Here is a 15,521-nt window from a genome sequence, read left to right on the forward strand (position 1 = left end):
CAAGGAAGGATTAAATGTGTCCCGAGAGAAAAACATCTTACCTTAGAGCTCACCTTGTACAAGGTACTCAGTGAGGTATTGGCAGCTGTTAGCAGTTCAGCCGGGACTCTTCTCTGAAAGTGGATGTGCTGATGGATTTATTGCCACCTGTTATCTGGGGATGGGATGTCATGTGTACCTTTTGTCCACAAAGATTTAATTGGAACCTTAGCTCCCTGCATCACAGGCAGGAAAGCAGCACTGAAGAGGATAAAGAGAGGGGAGAAATTATCCTAAATAAAGAGGAACTGGGCTACACCGTTTTTCATTCATGTTTATCTATCATCAAACACATTAACTTTTTTTGTCTGGGTCTGAATACAAACTGGAAGACACAACGGAACAAGGGTACGGTTCCTCTCGCTTGTTACTTAGTCAAAGAGGCTCCACATACCCAACTACTTTCGAGAAAGAAACAAATCTTACAACACCTGCAGGACCAAAAACAAAAGAAAAACAAAAAACAAACAAACAAAAAAAAACTATGCATATTGTTCTCAAGTATAAAAACCCAACACCTATGATCTCCGTGGAAGCACAGATTGCGTACTTCCATCTTTATATCCCAATACTAGCTCAAAGCCTGGCATGTGGAAGTCTCCAGTAAATATTTCTTGTATGAATGACTGGATGGATGGTTACATGAGAGAGTATGGCTCATTGTGGAATCTTCGAGTGGCCCTATAGATCTATACTCTTATGACATTAAGAGTCATCAGTCGGGCAAAGAACATAAATAATTTACAAAAGAGCAAATGGAACTGTTGAGCAGACTAGCAGCGGAGACTTCTTAACTGTGGAATTTGTAGCCCCTCTAATTGTCTTAATTAACTTGGGAACTTTCAAATTCAGGCTTAAAAAAAAGAAAAGAAAGAAAGAGATTTAAAGGAACCCTGGAAAGAGAAATAGGAAGTAATCAATAGAAATAGGAGGAGGGGAGTGTATGCATTTGCTATTGCTGATATAACAAATTACCACAAACTTAATGGCTTATAACAACACAAATATATTATCTTAGAGTTCTGGAGGTCAGAATTCCAAAATAGGTCTTATTGGGCTAAAACTCAAGGAGTTGGCAGAGGTGCAATTCTTCTGGAGACTCTAGGAGAGAATCTGTTACCTTGCCTTTTCCAGCCTCTAGAGGCCACCTTCATTTCTTGGCTCAGGGTTCCCTTCCACCTTCAAAGTCAGCAACACAGCATTAATTGTCTCTCTCTCTCTCTCTCTCTCTCTCTCTTCCATTTAACTCTGTCACTCTCTCTCTTAGCCTCTTGTCTCCCTCCTTCACTTAAAAGAACTCATGTGATGACATTGGCTCATTCAGATAATCCAAGATAATCTCCCCATCTCAAGATCCTGAACTCAATCACATCTTCAAAGGCCCTTTACCATGTAAGGTAACATATTCACAGGTTCCAAGAATATGGTGTGGACATCTTGGGGGGGAGGAAGGGTCATTATTCTGCCTACTGAAGGGAGCATGGCATACGGGCTCCCTTACATTCCTGTTGCCTTGAGCCTCTCTGAAAAGAGGGCATTAGGGCCAAAAGATAGAGGAGCGTATTAATAATAAAGACATTTACAAGATTCTGGGCAATGATAAGGCAAGATAAGGCAATGTCATGCTGGAGCCCAGATGACACTTCTACCGTGATGCCCTCCAGCCTAAGTACAGCTTTGGTACTCTGAGGTCTCAGGGCAGCCACCAGCAAAGCAAAGCTGTGTGTAGAGAGCATTAGCTGCAAAGAGCTTGTGTAGAGCACCTCCACAGGGAAGAACAAACTGTTTTGAGAGACCACCAAACTGCAAATGACCCATATAGTTGGAAAACCATGGTTTAGAGCAGCGGTCCCAAACTTTTTTGGCACCAGGGACCGGTTTCATGCAAGACAATTTTTCTACTGACAGGGCCGGGTCAGGGAGGGGAGATGGTGCTGGGATGATTCAAGCACATTACATTTATTGTACACTTTATTTCTATTATTATTACATTGTAATATACAATGAAATAATTATACAACTCACCATAATGCTGACAGAAGGCAGAGTTCAGGTGATAATGCGAGCAATGGGGAGCGGCTGTAAATACAGATGAAGCTTCACTCACTTGCCTGCTGCTCACCTCCTGCTGTGCAGCCCGGTTCCTAACAGGCCACAGACCGGTACGAGTCCGTGGCCCAGGGGTTGGGGATCCCTGGTTTAGAGGAGCTGAGGGCCTGAAAGACCATGTACTGGCTAAGAATCATCATACTTTGGGCATTAATAGAAATCATAGCACCAATAATAATAGCTCTCATTTACTGAGCCCCCCACTACATAGCAGACACGTTTCTACTATATGCATATATTATACATTATATATATCTCAGTTAACTGTAACCATGCTAGTATTCACAGGCTGGCCAAGTTTGGAGTGTTCTCATAAATGCCCATCACTGTTAATAATCACGGTGTTGTCTATCAAACAGAACTGAGGTCTTGGGACTTCCCTGGTGGTCCAGTGGCTGAGACTCTGCGCTCTCAATGCAGGGGGCCCAGGTTCGATCCCTGGTCAGGGAACTAGATCCCGCATGCTGCAACTAAGAGTTCACATGCTGCAAATAAAGATCCCGCATGCCACCATGAAGATCCTGTGTGCCACAACTAAGACACAGTGCAGCCAAATAAATAAATAAATATTTTAAAAAAAAGAAAAAAGAAATGAGCCCTTATCTTCCTCCTGTTTAATTTTCTAATGTAAAAAATAAATAAATAAATAAGGACTTCCCTGGTGGTCCAATGGTTAAGACTCCATGATTCCACTTAGGCGGGGGCAGGGGTTCAATCCCTGGTTGGGGAACTAAGATCCTACATGCTGTGCAGCGCAGCCAGAAAAATAAAAAAAAAAAGCTGGTGTGAATATGGGGAAATGTAAATTCATATACACTATTAGTGTGCAAATAGATACAATTCTTTTAGAAAGCAATTTGGCTTTCTATCTCTTGTCTTTCTTTTTTTCTTCCCTTTGGAAGAAGTTCTTTTTTTTTAATTAACATATAGTTAATTTACAATGTTGTGTTAGTTTCAAGAGCAAAGTGATTCAGCTATACATATATGTACTTATATATATATATAATTTTTCGGATTCTTTTTCATTATAGGTTATTACAAAACATTGTGCTATACAGTAGGTCCCTGTTGTTTACCTGTTTTATATATAGTAGTGTGTATATGTTAATCCCAAACTCCTTATTTATCTCCCCCCCAAATCTCCTGTCTTTCAAGTTATAAAATGTCCATATCTTTTAAACCTAGTAATTTCACTTTGTAGGAATCTAAGAATATAAAGTAAAATATGGGGGGAATACCACAGGTACAAAATTTTTATCAGCAGTGAGGGAAAAACTGGAAACATTTCTAATGTCCAACTGTAGAAAAGATTTAAGAATATGGGTTTGAAGGACTACCATGTTGCTGTTAAAACAGAGAAAGAAAGATTATTATGGAGGCTATATATCAACCTGGAAAAAATTATGTATGTTTATACCTAGATATTACAATGGAAAGTAAAAAGTAGGGTATAAAACTTCATGTAAATTCACAGCGGCATTGTGCACAATTGCCAAAAGGAGGAAGCAACCCAAATGTTCATTAGTGGATGAATAAACAAAATGTGATATTTGCATACAGTAGAATATTATTCAGCCTTAAAAACGAAGGAAGTTCTGACACATGCTACATGGATAAACCCTGAGGACATTATGCTAAGTTTAATAAGCCAGTCACGAGAAGACAAATATTGACTTCACTTATTTGAGCTAACTAGAGTAGTCAAATTCATAGAATCTGAAAGTAGAAAGGTAGTTTCCAGGGTCTGGAGGGAGAAGGAAGTGAGTTTTTGTTTTGTAAGCTGAAAAACGTCCAGAAGTTGGTTGGTTGCTCAACAACGTGTATATTCTTTTTTTTTTTTTTTTTTTTTTTTTTTGCGGTACACGGGCCTCTCACTGTTGTGGCCTCTCCCGTTGCGGAGCACAGGCTCCGGACGCGCAGGCTCAGCGGCCATGGCTCACGGACCCAGCCGCTCTGCGGTATGTGGGATCTTCCCGGACCGGGGCACGAACCCGTGTCCCCTGCATCGGCAGGCGGACTCTCAACCACTGCGCCACCAGGGAAGCCCCCAACGTGTATATTCTTAATGCTACTGAACTGTCACTTAAAATTGGCTAGGGTAATAAATTTTACGTTATGTATATTTTACTACAGTTAATGTTTTAAACTTTATGTGCATTGTCATTATATATCTCTAAAGATTCCATACACATAAGACAAATACACCTAAGTTATATTAGTGGTTGTGCTAAATGGCAAAAATTAGAGGAGATTTTTTAATTTATTATCCAAATTATAGTGGAAAAATTTTGAAATAAAAAGTCACCAGTAAAAGTAAGAGCTTAGTCTGTGTGTAATTAGACTGGTAGACCCTGAGCCCCCAGGACTAATGATTTCTAGCCAGAGCAGCCTGTTGAGAACAGTCTAGAACTGAAATGGAACTTAGAGGCTCTTTGACAGTGGCTCTGTTATCACTCCAATTAAAGTGGCTGGAACACAGCATCCTCAGACAGAGAGCTTTTTTCTGAAGACCAAATCACACGTGTAACCTAACTATACTTACATTTGGCTTTGGCTGATGTGGCCTGCCAGAGTAGATGGTCCTGTGACTCTGACATGGAGGGTGCTTTTGTTTCTCCTTGTTTCCTCTTTCTCTTGCTGTACAAATATTTAACCATCAGTTCAGACTTCCTCTTATATCAAGAATATGTCAGCATTCCAGCCTCAGGCTGGAGAGGTCTGGTTCCTGTCACAGGCTTCTGAAAAGAAGGCCAGGGGATTTCTACTTTATGGCTATCATCTACATGGCACTGTGGGCCCTGTAAGAGGGATCTGTGTCTAAAAACCTGGGAATTGCTGTGTCTCGTAAACTGAGGAGAGAGCTTGTTTCAGATAAAGGGAAACAAGGTGCTTTAAAAAACAAACTCAAAATGAGCTGGAACTTCATTGAATGTATTGTAGAGCAGCGGTCCCCAACCTTTTTGGCACCAGGGACTGGTTTCATGGAAGACAATTTTTCCATGGACCAGGGGTGGGGTGGGAGGGGATGGTTCAGGCCGTAATGCCAGTGATGGGGAGCGATGGGGAGCCGCAGATGAAGCTTCGCTCGTTCGCCCACCGCTCCTGCTTTGTGGCCCGGTTCCTAACAGGCCGCAGACCGGTACCGGTCCACGGCCCAGCTGTTGGGGACCCCTGTTGTAGAGAACTGGTGGCAAACTCAGCAATAAGTAAGTAGACTGGAGATGGGGTACCAGCATCCTTTTACCTCCCCACCGGCAAACCAGCATCCTTTTACCCTCAGGGATCTTGAGGAAATATAGACTTGCTTATGGAGGCAGCAGACTCAGAAACATTTAAAGCCAAAGAAGATACAGAATCTGCCCCTGAGAAGCCGGCTTCCTTATCCCTAGAGCCAGGTCTCTTCAAACTCAGTCTGGATTTCCTTTGGCTAGGGCCACCAAGGGGAGCCTGCAGCTGTCCCATTACAATGTAGAACTTGGTAGGAGGATGCCCATGGTGGGTAGGACTTGCCCATGGGGGACTCTTCTGGCGTGGTTTCTCACCTGCTACCTCAGTCTTTTTCTTTGATTCTTCAGTACGGACCTAAGCCTCATGTCCACACGCCTGGCTATCTGGAACTCTCTACCTACTATCAACACTCCTTCAGCTTTTCTTCCCTGGTGAGGACTCTCCTTTCTAATTCTTTACTGCCTCTCATTATGTCATTTCAAAATCCTCCCTTAACTATCAAGTTTCAGCCTGGCCATCTTCCCCAGATCATCAGAGGGTACCATCTCTGCCTAGTTTGACTCAAGCCTGCTCTGCTCAGGACACACAGCCTCAGCTACATTTACCAGTCAGCGTCCCCACCTCCTTTCCTTTAGTGCCAATTGCAACTATGCAGGGGGGACAAAAGGATTATTATGGGATCATAATCATCTGTGTGCAATTTTTGAAACTTGTAAAGGACTATAGAATTTAAAGAATCTTTCATTCAATAAATAAAAATAGGGACTTCCCTGGTGGTCTAGTGGTTAAGACTCCAGGCTTCCAGTGCAGGGGGCCCAGGTTTGATCCCTGGTCAGGGAACTAGATCCCACTTTCCACAACGAAAAGCTCCCATGCCGGAACTAAAGATCCCACATGCCGCGATGAAGATCCCACCTGCTGCAACTAAGACCCCACGCAGCCAAATAAAGAAATAAATAGTTTTAAAAAAGAAAGAAGGAAGGAAGGGAGGGAGGGAGGGAGAGGGAAAGAAAGAAGGAAAGGAAGGAAGGAAAGAAGGAAGGAAGGAAGGAAGAGAAAAGAAAGAAAAGAAAAGAAAATGTTAAAAAAAAAAAAAAAGAAGAACTCCAAACAAAACAAACAAAAAAAACAAGACTGGCCAAGAGCCAGATGCAGAGATATAATATTTTATGGCACTTGTGACATTTTTCCTTGAATTAGAGTTATCTGCTTCTAGACTGTAAGCTACTCAAGAACAGGTTTTTATCTTAGTCATCTTTGTATTCCACACAGCACCTGGCATCTTGCCCAGTAGAGATGCTCTGTAACTATTTGTTACTGTTATTGATGATGATAATGAACATTCTTGCCTCTCTAAGCATTAAGACTGGCTGAGGTATTGGAAGCCCCCCGGAAGGAGACTTGTACTTTCCCAGAGCCTCATTGCTTAAGAATGGGAATAAAGAAATTCAAACTTCCATTAGAAATTCAGCTCCCAAACCTACCCATCCCTGACTGTGTGAGCAGAATTCCACAGGCAGGACTGCGAGTTTTAAAATCCACCACTAACCCTTAGCATCTTAGCCTCAGTCATGGCTTCTTATTAACTTTAATTAATAGACTAGAATTGGAAAATCTACCATCCCACAAACCATTGATCAGACAGCCTGTGGAAATGTCCACGACTTTAGTGGGATATGAAAGGCCAATGGTAAATTCTCATAGGAACAAAGGCCATGGTTTCTATAAATATCTTTCTATAAATACCAGGAAGCAGAGAAGAAGCACCTGAATTAGCAGGGTTTGGGTCCTGGTTCGGCCATTTACTAGTTGTGAGACTTTGGAGAAACCACCTAACTTTTCTGTGCCTCAACTTATAGAGTTTTAGTTAACTTTGCTAATTTATAGAGTTCCTGTGATGATTTAGTGAGAAAATTAACAACCAGCACTTAGAAGAATGCCTGTAACATCATAGCGCATAATATTACATCCTATGCGCTTATCAGAAAAACAGTAACACATTGACTCTGCTCTGGCTGAATTTCTCTAATTGTTGGGGAAATATCCAAACACTAAGTTCCCTAAAATAAATTGCTCTTCAAAATGTACTATCCACCATGAACTGCTTCAGAGCTGTTACGTCTTGCTAACCATGAGAATTTATGCACCTTGCTCAAGAAACACATGGGACATGCAATATTGTTCCTCTAATCCAAACTGGCCCCAAATTCTGTCTAACCAAAAAGATCTGCCTTCCTGTGGAGACTAATCTGACCTCGGTAAATCCTAGCTGACCTTTCTCTTACCAGTTAGACAATGTAGCATGTCATCCATGCTGTTTTACATATTCTCTCTGTCAAATCGTGTGTGTTAATCTCGTCTCTACAATTTAGCCTTTAGCTCCTTAGCAACAAACTTTACAGTAATGTCACCTTTGCTTTAAAGATGTGACACAGGCCCAGAGACACTGTCTGCCTGAAGACACAGAGCTCGGCCCAATGTACTTACTACTTGAGAGCAAGAACATGCCCTCTAGTTCTTCTGAGGTTTTCCAGTGCCTAGCACGATGCTGAGTGCATTATCAGTGCTCATTCAAAATGCATTTCTTTCTTTTTATTTATTTATTTTCGGCTGTGTTGGGTCTTCATTGCTGCTCACAGGCGTTCTCTAGTTGTGGTGAGCGGGGGCTAATCTTTGTTGCGGTGCACAGGCTTCTCACTGTGGTGGCTTCTCTTGTTGTGGAGCACGGGCGCTAGGCGTGTGGACTTCAGTAGTTGCAGCACGCGGGCTCAGGAGTTGCAGCACGCAGGCTCTAGGGCACCAGGGCTTCAGTAGTTGTGGCGCGCGGGCTCAGTAGTTGTGGCTCGTGGGCTCTAAAGCGCAGGCTTAGTAGTTGTGGTGCATGGGCTTAGTTGCTCCATGGCATGTAGAATCTTCCCGGACCAGGGCTTGAACCCATGTCCCCTGAGTTGGCAGGTGGATTCTTAACCACTGCGCCACCAGGGAAGTCCCAATATGTATTTCTTGATAAAAAATGTCATTCAAGCTTTCACTGCACCTTCGCAATGAGTACATCCTAAGTAACCAAGGAAATAAGGCCCTTTTCTGGCAATGGTCTGACTGATGTTGAGACGGTACAGGCACATTGCCATGACACCTTAAGGAAAGGTGGAAATGATCCAAATTAGAATAAATCCTTAGAACTTTTCCTGAGAATCCCAGATGTTCCAAGTCCAGCTTGTCCCCAGGTCATCTTTGCAACTAAATAGGGGGCTTCAGACACCAGGTCAGAGCTCAGGTCTTGGATTCTCATTTCAGATCATCAGAAGCCCCCACCTGTCTTCGAAATAATTTGGTCTTCTAAAGTTCCCCTACATGGGGATAGAACAGCCCATCTGTAACTAGCCTGCATCAGAGGGAATCTTCCAGACTTATCCTAATGTGTACACAGGTGACCGAACCAGAACTGGGCAGCTAAGGAGGCTATGGAGCAAAAAAAAGCATGGTCTCGGGCTTCCGTGGTGGCGCAGTGGTTGAGAGTCCGCCTGCCGATGCAGGGGACACAGGTTTGTGCCCCGGTCCGGGAAGATCCCACATGCCGCGGAGCGGCTGGGCCCGTGAGCCATGGCTGCTGAACCTGCGTGTCTGGAGCCTGTGCTCCACAACGGGAGAGGCCCCAACAGTGAGAGGCCCACGTACTGCAAAAAAAAAAAAAAAAAAAAAAAGCATGGTCTAAAGTCTAGGTAGGTTCAATTGTCTTCCTAGTCCTGCTACTGCCTTGCTTCTGGAACTTGGGAAATCACTTTATTTCCCAGAGCTTTGGTTCCCTTATTTGTAAATTGGAGAGTTAGGTCTAGTTGATTCCCAAGGTCTATTCCAAGTCTAACAATCATAAACTAGTCTTAGAGGTAAAACAATGAGTTCTCATCGAATGTTGACCCTGTGTCATCCTTTACTACTTTCTTTGCCGCAAATTCCTTCCAGGTCTCTGCAATACAGAACTTTTCATTTGCCTGACCACATGCTTACTTTACCACTAGTTGAAACTGCTGCCTGTTAAAAAGAAAACTGTAACATTTTAAACAGAAGTACCTTAATATTTCTAATTTTATTTCTGATTAAAAGTGTAATGTAGGATCATACCAATAAAATGACAAATATAAAGAATGCAAAACATCCCATAACTCAGAGGTAGATACTGGTAACATCTATATATGTTTCTGTCCAATAATTTCTCTAAGGGTATATGTATACCTATAGATAATAGAGATTATACTGTGTATGACATTTTCTATAGAATTTCTACTCAATACTGTATTGTGAAAATTTTTTCCATGTTTGAGATATTTTTCTGTCTGTCCTAAAGTCTGAGTAATATTTCAACAAATAAATGCATCAGCATTTATCCAACTGATTCATTTTGTCTGGAACATTTGGGATGAGAAAGGGCTATCTTGATCTGGCAACAAAAGAAAGTCTTTGACAAAGGGCACCCAGAGTTTCAAGACACTTTTTCCCACTACCAGAGAATGATACAGCCAGCACCTGGTAAGGGAACTTCCAGCCATTGGCCTCTTCTTGGGTTTATATGCTTAAACATTGCACTGTTCACACTTAAGCAGTCATGTTCTAATCATAGGGGGCCCTCTGCTGTCCCCTTTCTTTCCACAACACATTAGTGACCCTAGTGACAATGAAAGTAACATGAAATAGAACAAGAGATCTCAGTTTTCAGGAGGTCAAAGTATAGTTTCCAGCCCATAGAGCTCACGCTGCATCTGATGGTAAAATTTAGAAAATACCCAACACAGAAAGAGAAATATATATATATATATGAATTAATTAGCTCGCTCTCCCATCTCATGCTGAAATTTTTATGTTGATTATCTTACACTGGTTTATGCCTTGTTACATGGAAATGTACAGACCTAGTGATTTGATTTGCTGTGGTTTGTCTTCATAATGTTTTCCTTGATGAGGATTTTCCAGCAAATGAAGAAAGACAAATATTATATGGGAAAAATTAGGTCACTGGCATGAGCTTTTCTTCCCCTGCCCTTCTATAATTTTCTTCCTCTTAATCATTTGTGAAAAAGAGTAAGTGTTTGCATTTCTGTTTGCACTGTTGATTTCTGGAAGCCTTCTTTTAAATTCTTGAGCACTATGGCAAGAAATCTTCCCAAATGACATATGGAGACTCAGAGACAAAAGGAATTGGGGATTGGCTCCGGGTCACACTGTGCTTATGTGGACAGTCAACACTGAGACTGGGGCTGGTGACTCTGAGTCTCATGTTCCAACCACATTCCCTGCTGCTGAGGCCAGCTGGTCTTGCATTCTTTGGGATAAAATAAGGATAGGATTTCAACAAATAATAAGAGGACAGTAACCAGTACACAATCTGATAGGGTGAGTGTTCCTTAGGAAAAACCCTCCATATAGAAGTATAAAATTAGTGGAGAACTGTTCATCCTTAGGAAAGGAGAACCCCATTTGCATTCATCTACTAGATATTCATTATGTATTATGTGCAAGTTACCTTGCTAAGTACTATAGACAGAAGACACAAGATAATTATAAGATATAGTCCCTGTTACTTCCCTGTTAGAGTAGTGGTTAGGAATCCACCTGCCAATGCAGGGTACACAGGTTCGAGCCCTGGCCCAAGAAGATCCCACATGCCACAGAGCAACTAAGCCCATGTGCCACAATTACTGAGCCTGCGTTCTAGAGCCCGCACGCTGCAACCACTGAACCCACGCACCGCAACTACTGAAGCCCACGCACCTAGAGCCCGTGCTCCACAACCAAAGAAGCCACTGCAATGAGAAGCCCGTGCACCGCAATGAGGAGTAGCCCCCTCTCGCCGCAACTATAGAAAGCCCATGCACAGCAACAAAGACGCAACACAGCCCCCAAAAAAAAGATATAGTCCCTGCTTAATACAATCTACTCAGGTAACTATGCCATTTATAAAGCTCTTAGAAAAGAGCCTGACACATAGTAATTAATATGTACATGATTGATCAAAGTATACAATAACAATGCTAGTTAAAACATATTTAGCTCTTGCTATTTGCCAAACACTTAGCAGTAATCTCTTTTAATGCTTATAACAAGCTTATAAAGAAGGCAGTATTATGATCCTCTGTTTGCAAATGCGACCTAGAGACAATAAACAAATAAATTTTTGTTCCAGATCATAGAACTAAGAAAACCAGGACTTCAACTAAGTTGTCTGGCTCCAGAGCCTCTTAAACATAATACTGTATTCTACCCCCTCCACCAGGTGATGCTCTCTGTGTGAGTGTATGAGACTGGACATTTAACATTCTAGAACAAAAAATTAGGCACCCCCCCACCACAAAGCCCCGCAATATCAATTATTTATATCACTGCACTGTCTTCTGATTATTAGCAGTGTACAAAAGTGTTGCAATTGGTCTATATCTGTTTTAGCTCTTTTCACTCACTATTATTTTATATATATAGTTCTGTACACTTAAATTCCACTAGCTTATACATCATATGCATGCCAGTAGCCATTAAATATAGAATCCTTGTCTAGTTCATTATTGCTAGATATTTAGGTTGCTACTTCATTTTCACTATGATGAATAACCATATTGCCATAACAAGCTATAAACATATTCCTTTGGTTAATAAGCCCATTAGTGAGATTGCTCAAACAAATTATTGGATCAAACACTATGAACAGTGTTGTGATCCCCGACCCACAGCAGGTTGCTCTCCAGAAGGACTGGCCAGTTTACAAAGCCAGGAGAAACGTGTTGGTGCATCCCTTAGTCCCTAATCCTGCCAGTGCTTAAAAAAAGAATCACTGGGTTAGTTTTGCTAATTTAACAAATACGGTAGAACCTCACGCTGTTCCAGTTTGAATTTCTTCATTATTAGGGAAACTGTTCCATAATTTCCTACCTATATTTTTCTATGCGTAGAATATTTGTTTTACCCTTTGTCTTTCTTATAAATTAAGGAAATACTTTTTTTAAAACCATGAGGAACAGTGTATAAATATTAATCCTCTAAATAACTGAGAAATTCTCATATTCAGTTTCACTTGATTAATAGTTTTGAATTACCTCAACTCTATACAGATACCATCATAGGACCCTAAGACATTATAAAATAAAAATAACAGTAATTGTCTAAGAAGTTGGAGATGGTGCCAAGTAATAGCAGATATCTGACAGTACCATATAGAAACATGATTCTATAAATGGAAATACCACTTTTCCAATTACTCAATGATGCTCAGCTATTTTGTTTTCTTTAAGTTTCAGGCTCCTGTGAGAATCTGACAAAAACCTATGGGTCATCTCCATAAAAGATACCCATATGCATACATTTTGCACAAGGTCTCATAGATTTCCACGGGTCCCGAGTTAATGATTCCCGTTACAGCAGTGTTATCTCTATCATTTTTTTCTTCAAAATGTTTCTCCTAAATACCCTCTTCTCTACATCCCATTGCTGATCCCCTTGGTCTGTATCTGAATTTACAGAGAGGAACAGCACGAGAAAAAAATATAAATGGACACTTACCGTTGCTCTCATTACAGTGATGAGATCCCTGATGGAGTTAGGGCCAGCGTGCCGTGGAGGTAGAGCCATCACTCTACTTGGAGTCATCACTGCTCACCCCAGACAATTACAATGCTTCCTAACTGGTTTCAATCTCTCCTTTGCCTTCTGCCCCAATTCAATTTTTTTCTTTTTTTTCTTTTTGCGGTACGCTGGCCTCTCACTGCTGTGGCCTCTCCCGTTGCGGAGCACAGGCTCCGGACGCGCAGGCTCAGTGGCCATGGCTCACGGGCCCAGCCGCTCCACAGCACGTGGGATCTTCCCAGACCAGGGCACGAAGCCGTGTCCCCTGCATTGGCAAGGCAGATCCTCAACCACTGCGCCACCAGGGAAGCCCCCCAATTCACTTTTTGCTTAGCAGAACAAGATGACTTTTTAAAGCCTAACCAGATCACATTATCCCTTCGTAAAATTCTCTAATCACACTAAGAATAAAATTCAAACCCCTAGCCATAGCTTCCAAGGCTCTATCTGACCTGGCCCAGTCCTTCTCCTATTGTTCTCTGCTAAGCTGAATCCATCCTAGCCCCGCTTTCCTTTCACCTCAGGACTTTTCCACTTTTCTCTCTACCTGAATCACATGTCTCCTGGAGCTTCCATGACTTTCTTTCTCTCTTCATTTAGATCTCAGATGGCTGAGAGGTACATTCCCTAACCACACTTTCTAAAATCTTCTCTCCACTCTGATCATTTTTTTACCATTCACTCTGTTTTATAATTTTTCATCCCATTTGTCACTACCAGGCACTTTATTAATAAACCATTTGTTTTCTGACTTTTCCACTCTTATAAGCACCATGAGGACAAGGACTTTGTTTAGGTATTGGTGTATATCTAGGACTCACAACAGTACCCAGTGCACATAATAAGTTGCTCCAATATTTATTAAATAAATGTTGGGACTAATACTTTGTTTATGCGCTACAGACCATAACTGATTCCTGCTCACAGAGTAAAAAGTTAAAGAAAACTTTTTTTTGCGGTACACGGGCCTCTCACTGTTGCGGCCTCTCCCGTTGCGGAGCACAGGCTCTGGACGCGCAGGCCCAGCAGCCATGGCCCACGGGCCCAGCCGCTCCGTGGCATGTGGGATCCTCCTGGACCGGGGCACGAACCCGCGTCCCCTTCATCGGCAGGCGGACCCCCAACCACTGCGCCACCAGGGAAGCCCCAAAGAAAACTTTTTAAAAAGTAAAAATCTTGAACTACTCCTAAAATAAAAGGATAAAAGGTGTGGTGATAGCTAACAGTCTGGTACTCATATCTGAAACTTACCTACTATTGGAAAAATTAGCATGAGAAGGCCAGATCTGAAATTTTTATAAAAAAGAAAGCTATCATACATTGTATTTGAAAAAAAAATCAGTGCAAACACATATTAAAGGATTAAAACTACATAGAAAGGTTATTAGGTTAAAAGTAGAATTCACTCTCTTATTCATATTCATACATATATATATATATATATACTTAAAATGTATACAAATTAACTATTCTACATACTATTTTGCAATTGCTTTTAAATTGCTTTTTTTTAATTGCAATTCCTTTAGAAAACTTATCTTGGAGGTTTTTTAAAATTACATCACTTAAGGCTAAACTAATTCTTCAAAGGTTGAGGAATACATTTGACTAGATAGGCCATAACTTATGAATAGGCATTTAATTTAGATTATTTCTACAGTTTTTCTATTTCAAAAATGTTTCAATAAATATCTCTGTATATATACACATATAAATACAGATTAATATAGATCATATATATTATATATAATATATAATGTGATATCTAATTTAATTGAACATATTTGTCAGATATGCACATATATGTATATATGTAATTTTCCTGAGGATAAAGCAAGTTCCTAGGAATAAAATATTTGAATCTGATACCATCAAATTGCTCTTCTAGACACCAATTATGCTTTTAGCAATAAAATTTGAAAATTCTTTTTTTCTTATACTCTTGACAACTTTTTTTTGGGGGGGGGGGGTGAAGTAGAAAAGGATAGCTTTATTGCTTTACCAGGCAAAGGAGGACACAGCAGGCTCCTGCCTCGAAAAACTACGTGTCCCTACTCTTGACAACTTTGGACATTAGTTAAAAATTATAGTCATTCCCATGAATTAAAACAAAATGGCACCTCATATTATTTCCCCCTTTTTTTTAAAATTATAAGACATACTAAATGATGCTAAATCTCACTCAAAATTAAGGAGTACTTGCTTCAGTGGTTTGGTTCAAAAGGGCTATGGGTATATGTAACAAAGGTCATGGAGATGAGATGCCCCTAAAGTAGAGTTTAAATAACTAAGTAATGATCACTTCATTTGTAATATGACACCATCATATACAGTTCAATCCCTACAATTTTCACCTATGTAAGAAAGCTTATTGTTTTCCATTAAGCATATATCTTCCCATTATATCACAATGGTCTTCTAATGGCCAAATAAAATGGATACTTGTAGTACTCCTATTACTTCCCTTCTCGTCAGTTTTTGGCATTAACAGTACAGTAATCCCTCTTTAAGATTTTCTCTTCTTTTTGCTTCTAGAA

General features: G+C 40.9%; 1 non-coding gene across 1 annotated transcript; it reads left to right on the forward strand.

The window, feature by feature from the left end:
* The first annotated feature begins 6,143 nt into the window (after positions 1-6,143).
* TRNAW-CCA (transfer RNA tryptophan (anticodon CCA)) lies at positions 6,144-6,216 on the forward strand. Its single transcript has one exon. It is a non-coding gene; the product is annotated as a tRNA-Trp (tRNA).
* Positions 6,217-15,521: the final 9,305 nt, after the last annotated feature.

This window comes from Delphinus delphis, chromosome 6 (genome assembly GCF_949987515.2).
Source record: "Delphinus delphis chromosome 6, mDelDel1.2, whole genome shotgun sequence".
Classification (NCBI taxonomy): Eukaryota; Metazoa; Chordata; class Mammalia; order Artiodactyla; family Delphinidae; genus Delphinus; species Delphinus delphis.